The 15,966-nt window shown below is 44.1% G+C and overlaps 1 protein-coding gene across 1 annotated transcript in view; it reads left to right on the top strand.

The window, feature by feature from the left end:
* The window catches only part of CHN2 (chimerin 2), a 290,676-nt gene that overhangs the window by 57,921 nt on the left and 216,789 nt on the right, over positions 1 to 15,966 (top strand). The gene's annotated exons all lie outside the window — the stretch shown is intronic.

The raw sequence follows: 15,966 nt of genomic DNA, 5'->3' as shown, positions 1-15,966 counted from the left end.
TCAAGGAATTATTTTAAAGTGCATTTACTGTAACTGCATCAAGCTGGTCTAGTAAGGATGTTCTTTGATGATCTTTTGAGACCTGGACACACGAGCTGCAGGGTAAGAGAACTCAGATAGTCCAGGAGCCAGTCTTCCAGCCTGTGAGGAGAAGCTGACATCCCCTGGACCCAAATCTACCTGTAGGACCCTCCATTAACCAAAGACACTTTCATGGTAATGACTTCTGGTGGCACATCCTTTTGGTCACTGGGGAAACAAAGCTAAAGGACTAGATGGAGGTACTTGCTCAGTCTCAAAGCCATGCAGGTATAGGCAGAGGTTTACCTTAATGACATTCTGAATAGAAGCAGAGAGTGTCCTTCAGAGCCTTTGGCAATGGCTGGAATTGCCAACTGGCCTTCCCATTAAAAACCTATACTGGGGGCACTTGGTGGCTCCGTTGGTTAAATGTCTGATGCTTGGTTTCGCTCAGGTCATGATCTCATGGGTCATGAGATGGAGCCCCACGTCAGGCTCCGCACTCATTGGGGAGTCTGCTTGGGGATTCTCTCCCTCTGCCTCCCTCCCCCCTAAAGATGAATAAATAAATTTTTAAAAATCCCAAAAAACCTGCACTGCTTTCCCAGTCTGACGCTCAGACTCCCATGCTTTGTTTATTCACTTGTGGTCTTTGCACCAGACCTGAGCACCGTGAATGAGTGACCACCTGACCTCACTAAGGTCATTTGCCGGAAATCTCTGTGTGGTCCATCCCAGCCCTTGTTCCCATTGGGTTTGGTTACATCATGATGTCCTTTTATAGGTATCGGTAAGTCACCACTTCCTCAGCCGGCTGTCATCTCAGATACAGCGCGTATAAAGCTGACCTCGTGCAATGTGTCACAATTGAGCTCAATAGTCTGCACACCTTTCACATCAGCAGCAGCAGCCCTGCTCTCCTTGTCACACACGCTCCACTGTTCAGACTGTTCCCTGTCCTTCACCATCCCTTCCTCTTGTTTTCCTTTCCACTCTTCCACTAGCCCTGCACCTAGATTGTAGCAATCATCTCCTCAACCCTGGAATGTTAGAACGGAAAGGGCCCTTTTGCAGCCAATTCAGTAGCTTCAGCTGACAAATGAGGAGGCAGCAGCTCCAGGGAGGCAGGCTAAGAATCTTTGCTCCAAACCAGTCAGACCTACTGTCCTTCCTCCAGCTTCCGCGTTCCTGCTACCCTGCTGGGTGATGTCCTGGTCGCCTCCCACCTGCCTCTCTCCTTCCAGCCATTCTGTATGTATCCAGTTTTCATGTTTATTTGGCTGAAATATTTCTTTCATCATCTCTCTCTTGTCCACAGATTTTTAGTGGTCCCTACTGCTGGGACAACTCATTACTTTATCATCTGAACTGGGATGCTTGAGAATAATAGACGTGCTAAGACAATAGACACCTACCAGAACAGTCCTGGATAAACCAGGATGTAGATTCACACTTCATATAGCCTAGATCAGAGATCCTAAATCAGAAGGACCAAACTTTTCCACATTCGGGTCCTGGTTACACGTCTAAGCTCTGTCCTCAATCATCTACGTGGTGTCTTGCCACAGCCAGCTTGTTCATCCTTCTCGCCACACTCGATGTATCTTTCTGCTTGGGAACCTAAAGGTTTTCCTCTGCTTCCCTGGCATCTCTTCTTTCTTCAAGGGCCCCCTCAAATCCCTTTTCTTCCATAAAATCTTTTAAGTTAGTTGTGTCTCCCGAGAATGTCTAGCTCCTCCACAGTTGTGCACTTGTTATCTCTACTACTAATTTGATCCTTATAAGGGATGAAATGAGGTGTTTTGATTTTTTTTGCCTTCGTGGTGAGGATAGTCTCTGATCAGCCTCTCTATAAATTTAATGTCTGCTTCCAAAGAGAGAGGGCCACAAAATAACACAGAAGGAAAACATAAACATTCAAAATGGAAATCAGAATTTATTTATTTTAAAGGTTTTAGTTATTTTTTTGACAGAAGAGAAAGGGAACACAAGCAGGGGAAATGGGAGGAGGGGGAAGCAGGCTTCCCACTGAGCAGGGAGCTTGATGCAGAGCTCGATCCCAGGACCCTGGGATCATGACCTGAGCCAAAGGCACATGCTTAATGACTGAGCCACCCAGGCACCCCAGAAATCAGAATTTTATTTCACTCACGAGTATAGGAGACTGTGCACCCTCTGCTGAGGGGACCCCAGCATCATCTAGCGGAAGTACCGAGCAAACCCACCTCCGTCTGTGGGGCCCTATGACAACACGGGTGTCGGCTTATTGCCTGGGTTTTATTGGAACCCCAGAAGGCTCGAAACACCCCAGTGTCCAGCAGTGGGGAACCAGTTGAATAGACTGTGGTATAGCACACAGTGAGGCATCATGTAGCTGTAAAAAGAGAGAGAGAAGGAAGATGTCTGTATATGAGTATGGAGAGGTCTTTTTTAAAAATATTTTATTTATTTATTTATTTGAGAGAGAGACGGAGAGAATGAATGGTGGGTAGGGACAAGGAAACTTCCTGCTGAGCAGGGAGCCTGATGCAGGGCCCAATGAAGTCTTGATGCTAGGCTCAATCCAAAGACGCTGAAATCATGACCTGCACTGAAGTCAGACACTTAACCGACTGAGTCACCCAGGAGCGCCTGAATAGGGAGAAATCTGTTAAGATATGCACAAGTGGGGAAGAACAAGGATATTGTGTGCTGCTGCCCAAGTACCTTTAAGTACTTTATTTAATGAAATTATTTCTTTTATAATGTATAAAGTATAATTAATTTTGCTTTCCCTCACTGGCAGTCTTTTCATGCTTGACTTGGTGGAACTGAGTAACCATCCAGGAAGGGATACCAGAACTATGCTTTAGAAAATTCTTTCTGCCACGAGTGAGGGCACTTTGAAGTGAGGAGGGGAAGCCTGGGGAAGGCATGGCCATGGGGTGGAATCAGCATCTAAGCGCCCATGGTGCAGCCCTGGATTCTGCTCTGTCAACCAGGTTTCCTTATAAGAAGCTTATCCACTTGCTGGCTCCATATCTCAAGGCTCCCCTCTGATTGCTTCTGACCTTCAAGAGTTTAGACTTTTGTTTCAGATGAACATTTTATTCAGCAGTGTGATTTTTCAGCCTGGTAATTTTGGACACCAGACTTGTTTTATTTGGTGATGTATGTGGTGGTTTCTCCCAATAGCAGAGTCAGGGGAAAAAGAGATCCTTTGTCCCACTCATTGCGTTTCTTTCCATGACATGTAATTTACAGATTTTTAAGAATGCCATTTAGAAATAATCTCCCGTTAATAGACCACTTTGCAATTGTATTCTATTGTTTTCTAACAACTTTGACACTTATGGGGAAAAAAAGTTTAAGACATGATTTTTTTAAAGCAGACATCAGGGATGACCTGTTGTAAGAGGACATTATTATTATTACTATTATTCTGTAGGAAGTAACAATTCCTCACTCCCAAACACCCCATCCAGTCAGTTATCAGTCATAATAGATTAATAGATGTTCTTGATAAAGTATGTTCAGGAACACTCCAGTCAGCTGTCTTTTTACATATTTTTTCTATGTTTTATGATAAGATCTTATATTATTCTTCTGACAACTAATGAAAGAAACTGAAGCTCAGAGAGGCTTAGTAACTTGGTCAGGGTCACACAGCCTATTTAATGACAGGCCTGGGTTTGAACTCAGGAACTTCACATTATAGAGCTGGTATTTTCACTGTATACACTGCCTCCCCAACTTGGCCAAGCTCTATCACTTCTGCCTTTGCTAGTGCCTTTCTCATCCTTTCCAAACCTACTGAAAACAGTTACGAGTATCCTCATTATCTCTCCCCTGAAGTAACATGATTTCCTCTCAGCAGGCCTCTATCTTCAGATTTGCCCTCTTATAACCTGAAAATCCTCCCTGAGCGCCATCTCCCTAAAGACCACAAGAATTATTTTTCCATTTCATATACATGTTCCAGGGTATCTACCCAATATATGGTGGATGAGTCTTGCAAAGTCTTGTTGTAACTAGAATTAGAGCTCACTTACTTACTTAAAACAACAAACTTTGTTAGGGCAGGACACATTAGCTTGAAATTACCTAAAAGAAGTACCAGCATTGGATGCTCTAGAGGTCATCTAATGGAATGATTTTAAAAGGAAGTAAATTTACATAGCTTTAGTGTAAATTCCATGGGCTCTGCCCTCAAAGAATGGCACATTAGATAGGATTGTACACTAGACTTTTAAGATTATTTTGGAAAGCAACAAAGTGGTGATCACTTATTTTGTAGTGCTCATGAATACACATCTATGGGCAATAAAATAAAAAACTGGTCTCATGTTATATAAATGCACCATTGACGCTGGATAAAATGTCCAGTGACAGCCTCATACACACATTCCAAAGTGCTTTATCTCAAACTGGGTAAAAGGATGTGAAGATGGTGGGTTTCAGAATCTGTTAGATGACCAAAAAGTAACTCTAACAATGACTAAGATACGTTGACGAAGATATGTATCAAGAATTTAATAAAATTGTGTCAAAACATTGGAAGGAAAAAGAGCTATATTTCTAAGTATATTATCTTCTACAATGTGTGATTGTGAATACGCACATGTAAATTAATTATAATTGGAAAATTAACTATTTCAATTTTAACCTTGAAAGTTCATGTGTTTAAACTGACAAAAACCGTTTTTCCTTATTTCCTCATTAAGAAAGCAGAGAGTTGCTTTATCTTTTGGGTCACCTGATTTTCACACATCAGCACTGTACTCCTAGAAAATCAGCTACAGACCCTGCTCTCAGGACACTAACAGTCCAGGAGAGAAACATAGCCACTACTATTGCCGCAAAACCTCCTTAAATTTAATGGCATAAAACAGCAATCATTTTATTAGGTTCATGGACACAGTGGATTAGGAATTCCAGAAAGGGACAGAAAGGACAACTTTGTGTTGCTCCATGATGTTTGGGGCCTCAGCAAGGAAGACTTGAAGGCTTAGCTGGACTCATTCAAGAGTCTCTTTACTCACTGGCACTGGGCTTCCTCACAGCATGGCAGCCTTTAGGTAGTCAGACTTCTTACAGGGTAGTTCAGGGCTGCAAGCACAAAATTGCCATTGAACAAGGTAGAAGCTCCATCGCCTTTTTCTGACCTGGTCTTTTTCTGATGATGACTACTCATTGTTATTCCTGTCAGTCTTTTGATTGCATGCAAGTCAGAGATCTGCTCAGATTCAGGAGAGGAGGCCTAGATCCCACCTCTCGTGGTGAAGAGCATCAGTACCACACTGTAGGAGATCACGTGGGATGGGATATACTGGTGTAGGCTATTTTTGGAAAACATAGTCCAACGCTTTGGCAGGCCCACTTCTAATAGTTAGAGAAGATGGACAACGTAGCGGAAGTGTCATGAGGTTAAAGCACCATCCTGTATGGATGAGGCTTGGGCAAGGGAGAAATGGTGGGATGGGGACATTTGGGAAAGCAATGACAGCACTCAGATGTAGGATTACTGAGATCCAGGCAACTGGATGAAGATGTGGGTTAGGGAAGAGATGGCTAGATATTGTGGAGTCTGGAAGTCAGGCAAAACCAGGGAACAGAAGCAGAAAGGTGGGAAGGAGGCAGGTGAGATCTGGGGAAGGAAACTGTTCACAGTCACACTAATCATGTGTAAACCACACTGTACCCTCATTTCCACCCTCAGCCTTCTGGCCCTGCACCCACCACTGTCCTGAGACTCCTCCCACATACATACCTCCTTGTAGTTTCCTCCTAACGGCTACTTCCTTTGCCCTTTCTGCCCTCCTCACCTCTCTACATCTATGGTATCCCCCTCCAGTCTTCCAGCAGAACGTGCTTGACTGTTCCACAGGTCCTGCTGTTTACTCTCAACCATCTCCAACACCATTGTTTGGCCCATGCATAGCATCTGACTCTGTATTACCCTTTTCTCTCAAAATTCTCTCAGGTCTTGACTTCATTTGGCTCTCTTTCCACCTTTCCGCCCACATCTTCTCAGTTTCCTGGGTTGGTTCCTTTTTATTTCTTTCAGCTGGCTCATTATTTATTGGTGTTCCCCAAATAAGGTTTCTTCCTTGGCTATTGTCCCTGCTTCTTCTGCTCTCAGCCTGTGAAGGTGAGCTTCGGGTGGACCATGGGCCCCTGCAATAGGCAATGAGTTTTGCAAGCTTATGCAAGTAGACCTGTATTTCAAGGATATGATCCATAACTTCATCACATTCTCAAAGTGGTCTCTGAGTTCAGAAAACCCAGAAGGCTGAGACCCACCGCTTTCTGCATATTTATTCCATGGCCTCAAATTGATATTCAGTCAGTATCACTCCCTTAAACTTTAGGAATCCTCCTTGGCTGCACTGGAGACTTTTCAGGGAAGCTTAAAGAAATGTTGGCAATCAATTGAATCAGAATCCTGGGTATGGGGTCCAGTGGGGTAATATTTCAAAGGAAATGTTAATCCTGTTTTGTGTCAGTCACAAAGATAACCCTCATGGTTAATATTTTAAACTATCTTCTCTTTACTAAGCTAAAACAAGTTATACCATCTTAAAGAGAACTGAATTATATCAGGATTAGGCTGTCAATTTAGGTGATAAAGGTCTGGATTTTTTTTTTTAATCAGTCCTATAGAGAATAGTTTGAAGATAATTGTTTTCTGTGGACTGACTTCATTCAGCAGACTAACCCTTTTCTACTTTGCGTAATTGTTTCTTTTATTTTCATCTATTAAGGTGAAACTTCCTTACTAAAAAGAAAGTAGATTTTAATGGGTGAAGTTTTTAGTTTTGCAAAATGAAGAGAGTTTTGGAGATGGATGTCGGTGATGGTTGCCCGAAAGTGTGAGTGTGGTTAAAACAGTACATCTCATGATATGAATATTTGACCACAATTTAAAAAAATACTTTAAAAATTTTGAAAGTGGACAAGAGAGTTGACTGTTAACAGAAAAAAAAAAAAAAGCCACTGGATTTAGATGGAATAAGTCATGGCCCTTTTAAAAGAAGTTTTGTTGTTTCTCATCAAATATTCAATCCATTGAGAAATGATATGAAATCTATTTCTCTCAGTCACAGTGAAACCATGAGGGTGGAAAGTACCTGTTATAGAGAATTCCACACATAGGCAAAAAGAAGAAACCCTATCTCTGCCTAATTCAGTTCATAGTAACCAGACCATAACTACCCCCAACTCACTCCCATGTGTATTTCCTAGAAAAAAAAAAAGAAGAAGAAGAAGAAGAAAAAGAGAAAGAAAGCAAGAAAGCTCACGTATCTGGTAATCTATAATGTAAGAACCAGCATAATTCCTAAATATGTATACTTCCAGTTGGGGAGTTGGGGTGGGTGTATTTTAAAAAGCAATTGAGAAATTACCCAGAGGACTTTCTTTATGGTTTCTTTATGGTATTCTTTATGGTTTGTGTGGTATAGTGGTATAGTATGGTATAGTGGTTGAGCTCACAGAATCTGCAGCCAGAATGCCTCGGTTTTAATTCAGACTCCACTATCAGTCATCAGCATGATCGTTGGCAAGTCAGTTAACCTGCCGGTGCCTCAGTTTCCTCACCTGTCATGTTGGTACTTACCTCACAGAATTAAATGAGATAGTACATGTGAAGCACTTAGGACAGAACATATCATGACTCTCCTTTGAGAACCTCAACGCCCACCCCACGCCCCAGCATTTTATACCCCACCCTTCTCTCCTGAGGTGTCATGGCTATTTTGCCAGCACAGTCGACAATGCAACTCTTATTTCTTCAACTTCACCTGACTCCATAGAACACTCATCCATTTACCGAGCTTCACGTTTTCCGAAGGCTCTGAGTTGCTTCCTGACTGGGTAGTCCTCCTGCTTCCTCTGGGCACTCTTGTCTCCCACCTGCGTTCCTTACCCACCTTCCTCCGGATGCTGCACTCTTTGAGCACTTGATTTCCTTTCAGCCATACATCATAGAACGTGTTAGTGTTCATCTTGTTCAATGAGTTTTTGAGTCTTAGGGTTTCTGACTGAAGTTGGTTGTTCCTCTTTTCATCCACTGACGGTTTCAGACAGTTTATAAAGGATGGCCTCTTTGTCAATAGAACATGAAAGGATTTGCAGAATAACATTACTCTTAACAAAAATGTGTGTCAGAACCTAATTGAGATTCCATCTTGACAAGAGAGAATGAAAATAAAAGAAGTCATGAAGTAAATGGGACACAAGGTGAGAGTAAGCACAATGCTTAAGAAACGCCCCCCCCCACACTACCACCATTTTCATCCCGGAAAGAGGAGGCCACAGGCGCATTTATAATCTGATGCCAAAGAAGACGTACAACTTTCATTTGTTCTTCTAGACTAAACTGACCAAACTCACCAACCAAACACATAAACCTCCTGAAACCTTGGTCTGTTCTGAGTATGACTTCGGCCTCCTTAAGGATCCTGGCTGGGGAGCTAGACAGGCTGTTAATTAACTGACAAGAGCTTCGTAAACTGCTTAAGAGATGTGGGTGGGCAACAGGGACTCCGAGAGCAAAGACAAGATGATTAAATAAAAATCCTCTCTGATTAGGATAGATCTACCTGCCTTGTCACTCCTGAATCCAAAGGATGTTAGTGCAGATGGCAGGAGTCTTCTCAAGAGACATGGGCTGAGGGGAGTCCCTCAGGGCCGAGGAGAGCAGTAGCCCAGCTCCTCTCTCTAGCATGCAGGGAGGAGTATCTTACAGCCCTGTGTAGTGAGTAAGAACTGGGAAATAAAGAATGTTGATGCCAACTAGACTGACTACAAAGGACAGCCCTTGGCATGGCGGGTGAGTAAAACCAGAAGGCAAAGTCTCGAGTTTTGAGGCAACTCATAAAGTCTGATTTAAATGGTAAAAGCTTCACTGCCACTTGAGTGAAGATTCACCTCAAAAATACTCAATTCATATATTCTGCCTGCCATTGGCTCTGTGACATATTGCCCAAATGACTGCCAGATGTGTGTGTCTTCTACAAAGCAAATTGCTGATACCCTCACAGCGTGAGGTCTCCAAGCTGAGTTTCCTAGGAAACTGGGCCATCAGGAGGGCATTCTCACTGAGCACTCGCCAGAGGGGGAGACTCCATAAATAGTTCCTTTTTTCCAAAGTTGTTCTTTCCCACCTCCTCTCTGTCCTACCACCCCTCACATCAAAAATGTCTAAACAATGGATGATCTAATAAGATACTAAATGGGCGATAGTATTACCTATGAATACAAAGAATGTCTCTGCTGAATCTCAGTTTGGCCATCTTGCCTGTCAGATGAATGAACAAGATAAGAGTTGTAGAATTAGGCGTTTTCCAGAAAAATCTGTGACCGGTGATCCCAGTCATTATTCCACTGTGTGGAAGATGATGTGAGAAGAGTCATGTGAGATCTAGGGTTTAGAGACTGTTTGTATGTCTTGTGATCCAAGGTGTAGATGCATTACTTAGTGAGGTCCCTGCCATGACAGGCATTGCCCCATTTCACAGTCCAGGGAGTTGAGGTTTAGCAACTGAAGTCTATAATTTACCCAGGGTCACCTAGCCAGGAAGAGTGGAGCAGAATTTCAAGCCCCGGTTCACTCCCAAGTGTTCCCATCTTCAGTGTGAATGACAGGCTTGTTCTGAGTGTCGCCTTCCTGTCCCCTTCCTCCCATCCCTTCCTATCCAGACTACTGACCACACAGCCAACAACAGGAACCAGAACCCCCTCCAGAAGCCTCTGCCTCTCTGAGCAGTGACATCCCTCACACCCAGCCCGGGCCCCGACAATCACTTTTTGCAAAATGGTGACCATAAATTAGAAAGACTGAGGGTGTCAGCCAAATGGAGAACACAGTTCCCTTTCAGGGCCTTGAGCCCTGTGGCTCCTGTTCTGGTCGCTTCTGCTTAATGACTGTTAAACCTTATACCAAAACCACCTTCAGAGCTTTCTGGCCCTTTGTCCGGTCCTGGTTTATCAAGTGGGATAATATCACCTGTCCTGCTTACTTCACAGGCTTGTTCTGGGGAATTAGAAAAGTTAATATAAATGCTTTTCAAAATAGCAGATTGACTACATTGGCCCTTCTCTCTTTTTAAGATGAGAAGCTAGAGTCATTTTCTATTTGAAGTTCTGCCCATCTCTGAAAGGAAGGACGCCAGATGGGTCAAATTCCTCCTTTCGCTTGACACTTTCCTACCTGGCTCAAGCACCACCTGCCTATCGGCTCCAGGAACATTTAGAACTTTGCACCATTTGGCATTTCTCACCGAGTGCCTGCTGACCTCCCCTGCACTTCTCCATGGCAGGCATATCATTGGGATACACTTCTCTGTATCACCACAAGACAGCACAGTACCTTCTGCATATTAGGCACCAAATACACATTTCTCAAGGGTTTCTTAAAGGATGCAAAAAGCAAGCTACTTCTCTCCAGGGAGGACCTTGAGGGGTGTGGATCGTAGTGCCCAGAACCAGGTACTGGTACCCGTTTGAATTTTCTCTGGTTTCCCGTAACTTGGGAGGTGAATGTGTCCCTGTTCTGGGAATCTGGTATTTGTCGCATATATGAACAGTTTATGTTGATCAGGCCACAGAGTCTTCCTCATACCATAGGATAAGGAGAGGCTCCAGAACATTCCATCTACATGTGCCAGCGTCACCCAGCCTGTGTTTTGGCTGATCTGTAATTTGGATGACTCTCCTTGAAGCAGGACAGCCAAATCAGCTTCCTGCTGATAACAGTAATCAGATTTTATAGCAAAGTCCCCAGTTAGGCAGGGCAAACAGAGAGGCAGCCCAAGCTATTGATCTGTATTGTGAGAGGTTCTTTTCCATTGAAATGGCTGAATATTTTGTGCTAAAACCTTCCTCTTCCCTGTACCCTGCATGTTTCTCCTATGCATGATATGGGACAGAAGTCATTTTAATTATCTTCTTTATTTTATTTGCTGAGTTAAAACCCTGGCATTAAGGTTTGGGGAAACAAATCATCCATATTTAATGTATGCGATTGGCTCAAAAGTGTCATTTATTTTAGATAACACGGGAGGAAGTATAAATTATTTGATAGTGTAGCAGCATTTTCAGGGGTGTTTTCTATGTCTTTTGTATTTCATGCCATTTGAAAAATAGTCTTCCTGGGTATCCGCATTGGCTATAGAGTATTTTTTTTTTAATAAAAATTACTAACTATGCCAGGCATTTTGAACTTCTCTTAATCTTTGCATTTGGAAGAGAATATTCTCTAGGTAGTTTTGAAGGTAATAATAGCAGTGAGAATGCATGGATACATCTGTATGGATTCCCAAGGAAGGTTTCTCCAGATGTGGAATGCCATGGGGAGGCAATCTGCTTTGCATAATTGACAGCTGCCAGCCTGTGATCCTCTGTGCTAAATTGGGGCTGTGGCCACAGAAGGCAGCAGAGCAGCTGGGCTGCTGGGAGTCAAGTCCCTGCACTCGCATGACTTTTCTCCTATAACCATGCGCACGGTCCCTGCCCCTAATACGGAGTGCACTGCTCCCAGAAGGGAAATGGTAACTCCGACCTGATAGGTGGGAGGAAACATATTGATTCACTCAACTGGGCCACAGTTGGATAATTGGGGGTTAGCTTTTTACTGCATCGACTTTGACATTTTAACCTGAAATTCTTTAGACACCAGTTTTCAGATGAGGCAAGATCAGAAATTAGAAAGACTGAGGGTATCCGCCATATGAAGAACACAGTTCCCTTTCAGCGCCCTGAGCCCTGTGGCTCCTGTTTCTGTCCCTTCCACTTAATGACTGTTAAACCTTACACCAAAACCACCTTCAGAGCTTTCTGTCCCTCTGTCCCGTCCTGGTTTATCAAGTGGGATAATATTACCCTTCCTGCCTACTTTACAGGCTTGTCCTGGGGAATCAGAAAAGTTAATATAAATGCTTTGTCCACTGTCATGCCAATTTCAGCAGAGTGCACAGATGGATTAATAAACAATGTCTGGTATGGATGGCCTCTGTCTTTCTGATTCTCTTCCTCTTTTGAATTATGGCCTCTGTCCTAAGTACTTCCTGATAAAAACAATAGCTATCGTTTGTGGAGCGCTTTGCAGTGGGAGGCACTGAGGCCCATGCTTCACGGGCATTATTTTTATTTAATCCTCCCGATTGCCTTGCTGGTTGGCCCGCACCACTTCAGTTCTCATAAGCACTGGGCTCCGAATCCATGACGTTCTTCTAGAGAAGCCCACCCCACTTGCCCACTTGCCTCGAAGCTGCTTGCGAAATGAAGGAGCTACAGTCTTCATTTCCGATTTTGACAGTTTTCAAGTGGCTTAAAATGTGATCAATTGCTGAATCATTTTTTAATGTTTGAGTGCACCGTAGGCTAATAAGTAGAGACTGTACTTGTGTCTGTGGAGCAGAGAGCGCGTGAGGGAGAGACTCTGGAAAGAGAGAAGGAGAGAGTAGGGGAGAGAGGAAGAAAGAATGTGTGACTGACAGAAAAAGATGTCGTTTTGCATATGTGAGAGAAATAGTGATTTTCTAATATTTTAGGTACAGATAATCCTTGAAAGCATGTAATTCATTAGTTAATGGGCTTTTGATGTTCATAGTGCAGAAGAGTTGGGAATACATGATCCTGATAATCTTCATAAGCGATTAGAAGATGCTTACAGTAAGACACTTCCCAGCACCTCAAAACCTTGCTGAACAGAAGTGATTGCAGTCGAGGTGAGCTGGAGGAGGTGAGAGGCAGGGGAGCGAGAAGGGAGCGAGACGGGTAATGGCTTCAGACATGCTTCACCAGCAAGGCTCCTTGTGTCGCTTTCCTCCTCCCCATGAATTGAGTGCATTAAATACGGCTGTGGCAGGTCCCTGTCTGCCTCTGACAGCAAGTGCCCAAGTTCAAGCCACTGGCGATCAGGTGTGTCTGGTGAAAGCCCCCTGGTTGTGCGCTCCCAGCCATGCTGGACAGACAGGTGATCTTTAGGCAGCCCGTTTTAATGCCGACCCTTGTGATTCCAGAGCCTTCTGTAGAGATGAAGCACCCTGACATTCGTGAATGTTCCGAGTTCCTTTCCACCTCCCGGATGCCCTCCGGGCTGGGTGTCCTGCTGGCTGGGTGCCTTTAAAGGGCCTCTTAGGTGAATCCTGCCTGGGAACCTGAGCACAACCAGGTCAGACGTGGGAGTTCCAAGTTTGGTAGGAAATCAGGTGCTTTCTGTCCAGGCCAACCATTGAATTTGAGGTGAAGAAACAACATTTGTAAAGAAACAACAAAGACTGGCTTCTCTGGCAGAATCATTTCTTGTATTTCAGATGTTGATTACCAGTCTTGTGCCTTATTTAGGGCTTTTCTTTCTCCACTCTCTGGCTGCTTTGCCTTCTCACGTTGCACACTTTTCATTCCCTCTAGAAAGCAGGGCAGGTAAGAGACAGGAGCTGAAACTCAAATCTGATCATTGTGCTGCTAATAAGCAGCTCTGCTAACGATTTTTTTCTGCTCCTGGAGTGCAGGGAGGGAGCATTTCTTATTAATCTTTGTACTTCTTCCCACAGCACTTTACCCAGGTGTCTAAGAGGAGCGCAGTGATTGCTTACAGGTGGATTAGATTGTGGCGAATATTTTGTTGCGGTTTGCAGGACAGAGATGGAGACAGTCCTCCAGCTTCATCTGTGAGGGGAGTCCTGAGGTCCCTGGAACCTCCAGAGAAAGTGGCTCTGCCTGCAGGTTCGCTCTGTCACAGTGTTTTTCACACCTGGAAGGGGACACTGGATCTGGGTGGTTCTGCCTGCCCACCCAGTGATGGGCTGGCATTTTGGGTTCCCCATCACAGACCTGGGGCTCCCTCTGGGGCCCGGGCTCAGGCTCATCTCTGATCCCTTGGGTCCATGTGGTCAACCTATAGGGTGTCTCTGTCACAAGACTTACGAATCATCACTTTCTGTCTAGCCCCTGTCAGAGCGTTTGTTGATTTCATGGGCCAGACACAAATGTCAGTTCTCACATGCATCTGGGCACTGCCTGACTGAGAACAGAGAGGCCAAGGAAGGCTACTCTCTCTGCCTTGCCAAGGAGAATGAACAACTGTGAACCTCCAGGACCCATGTCATAGGCCGAAGAAAGGCAATTCAATCGTAAGAATTTGGGGTAAGGCAGGTAATAAGGCTACAAAGGAGAGAACCTGCACCCAAAACCAAGAAGGTAGTGAGTCTGAAGCAGACAGAGGCTTGGCTAGGGAAGGCAGGCAGGCTTCTGCCAAAGAGAAAAATAGTGAGGTTCTTCCTAAGTCAATGGTTCTCACACTTTTTAGGTTCAAGAGCTTGTTATTCTTTTAAAAGTGATTGGTGGCCCCAAATACCTTATGTGGGTCACATTAATTAATATTTACCATATTAGAAATTAAAACTTTGAAATTGAAAAAATAAACTTCAGTTTATTTCAAGCCATCTGCCAATTGTATGTTAACATATTTTTTTTTATTAAAAAATTATGTTTCCAAAGAACAATTAGTGAGAATAGTGTCATTGTTTTACTTTGCTGCAAATCTCTTTAGCATCTGGCCTCATGAGAGACCATCGGATTCTCTTTTCAGCCTATGCATTTGATCTGTTGCCATATCCTGTGTTCTGTATCTTCTGGGAAACTCTACTGTACACTTGAGAAAGAATGAGATTGAACAAGTCAAACAGTGTCGAAGTGGCTTTAGGAAAATTGTTTTGACCTCTCAGACATCAGGATGCTCTTAGGAACTCTCAGGGTTCCCTAGACCATCCTTTGAGAACTGTTGCCTAGGTGTAAACTCCCAGAAACTTGCCTCTTTCTGTGCCTAACATGGGGCCATCTTTTACAATGACATCTCTGCATTAGCAGAAAGTGGGTAATGGTGAGCCAAGCGGATAATTCTTTTTAAATCTTTTGCCCTTTGAACAGGGCCTGTGAACATTCCACAAAGCATCACAGAGGCAAGCGAGAATAAGATTGACATTGAATGTCCTGTTGGGCAGTCTGGACAAGTTCTTGCTCATTGACTGGCAAACAAGATAATCCAGAGCATGAGACAGTCTCCTCTCTGTGCTTTTCAAAATGTAAATCTCAAATTGTATGAGCTTCACTTAGCCTGGGCAGCACTTATATTTTTCCTCTCTCCGATCACGGAAAGCTTTATAAGAGAGGAACAGCTGCTCCACGGCCTCTCCGAGCTGTGTGTTTCCAGGACCCCAGGGCAGCTGAAATCTGCTTTCCAAGTGACCAATAACTGGGCAGTTTACCGACTCATCTGGTACTTCCTGGGCAGCACAGAATTGTCTCTCTCTCTCTCTCTTTTTTAAAGATTTTATTTATTTGAGAGAGAACGAGTTAGAGAGAGCATGAGAGAGGAGAAGGTCAGAGGGAGAAGCAGACTCCCCAAGGAGCTGGGAGCCCGATGCGGGACTCGATCCTGGAAGTCCGGGATCATGACCTGAGCCCAAGGCTGTTGCTCAACCAACTGAGCCACCCAGGCGCCCAGAATCGTCTCTCTTAATCTCAACTCCCTCTTTCCTGCACTAATCAAGATAGCGACAGAGCTGTGACTCTAGCAAGATGAGCATGAATGGAAACTGATGATTTACAGGTTCTGTGCTCTGGCTTCGCTCAGGCCTAGCCTCTCCCTGCCTTGGGAGGGTTGTGGATCACAGCGGTCTGCAGCCAACGTGCAGAGCGCAGATGGGCTGCCGAAAGACGAAACAAATCACATTTATATGTTGTTCTAAAGCAGGAACATCATATTTAATGTGGCTGAGAAAAGGTTCAGTGGTGTTCTCTGTCCCTTGAGAAGACTACAGTAGTCCTCCCCTTATCCGTGGTTTTGCTTCCGGAGGTTTCAGGAAGCTCTGGTACACTGCGGGCTAGAAGCGATGCTCCTCCTTCTGATGTATATTGTCAGCAGGTCAGTGGGAACCTAACTCCGTGTCCCAGCACCTA

The sequence above is a fragment of the Mustela nivalis genome (genome assembly GCF_964662115.1).
Source record: "Mustela nivalis genome assembly, chromosome: 12".
NCBI lineage: Eukaryota > Metazoa > Chordata > Mammalia > Carnivora > Mustelidae > Mustela > Mustela nivalis.
This window is presented reverse-complemented; position numbering and strand designations above follow the sequence as displayed.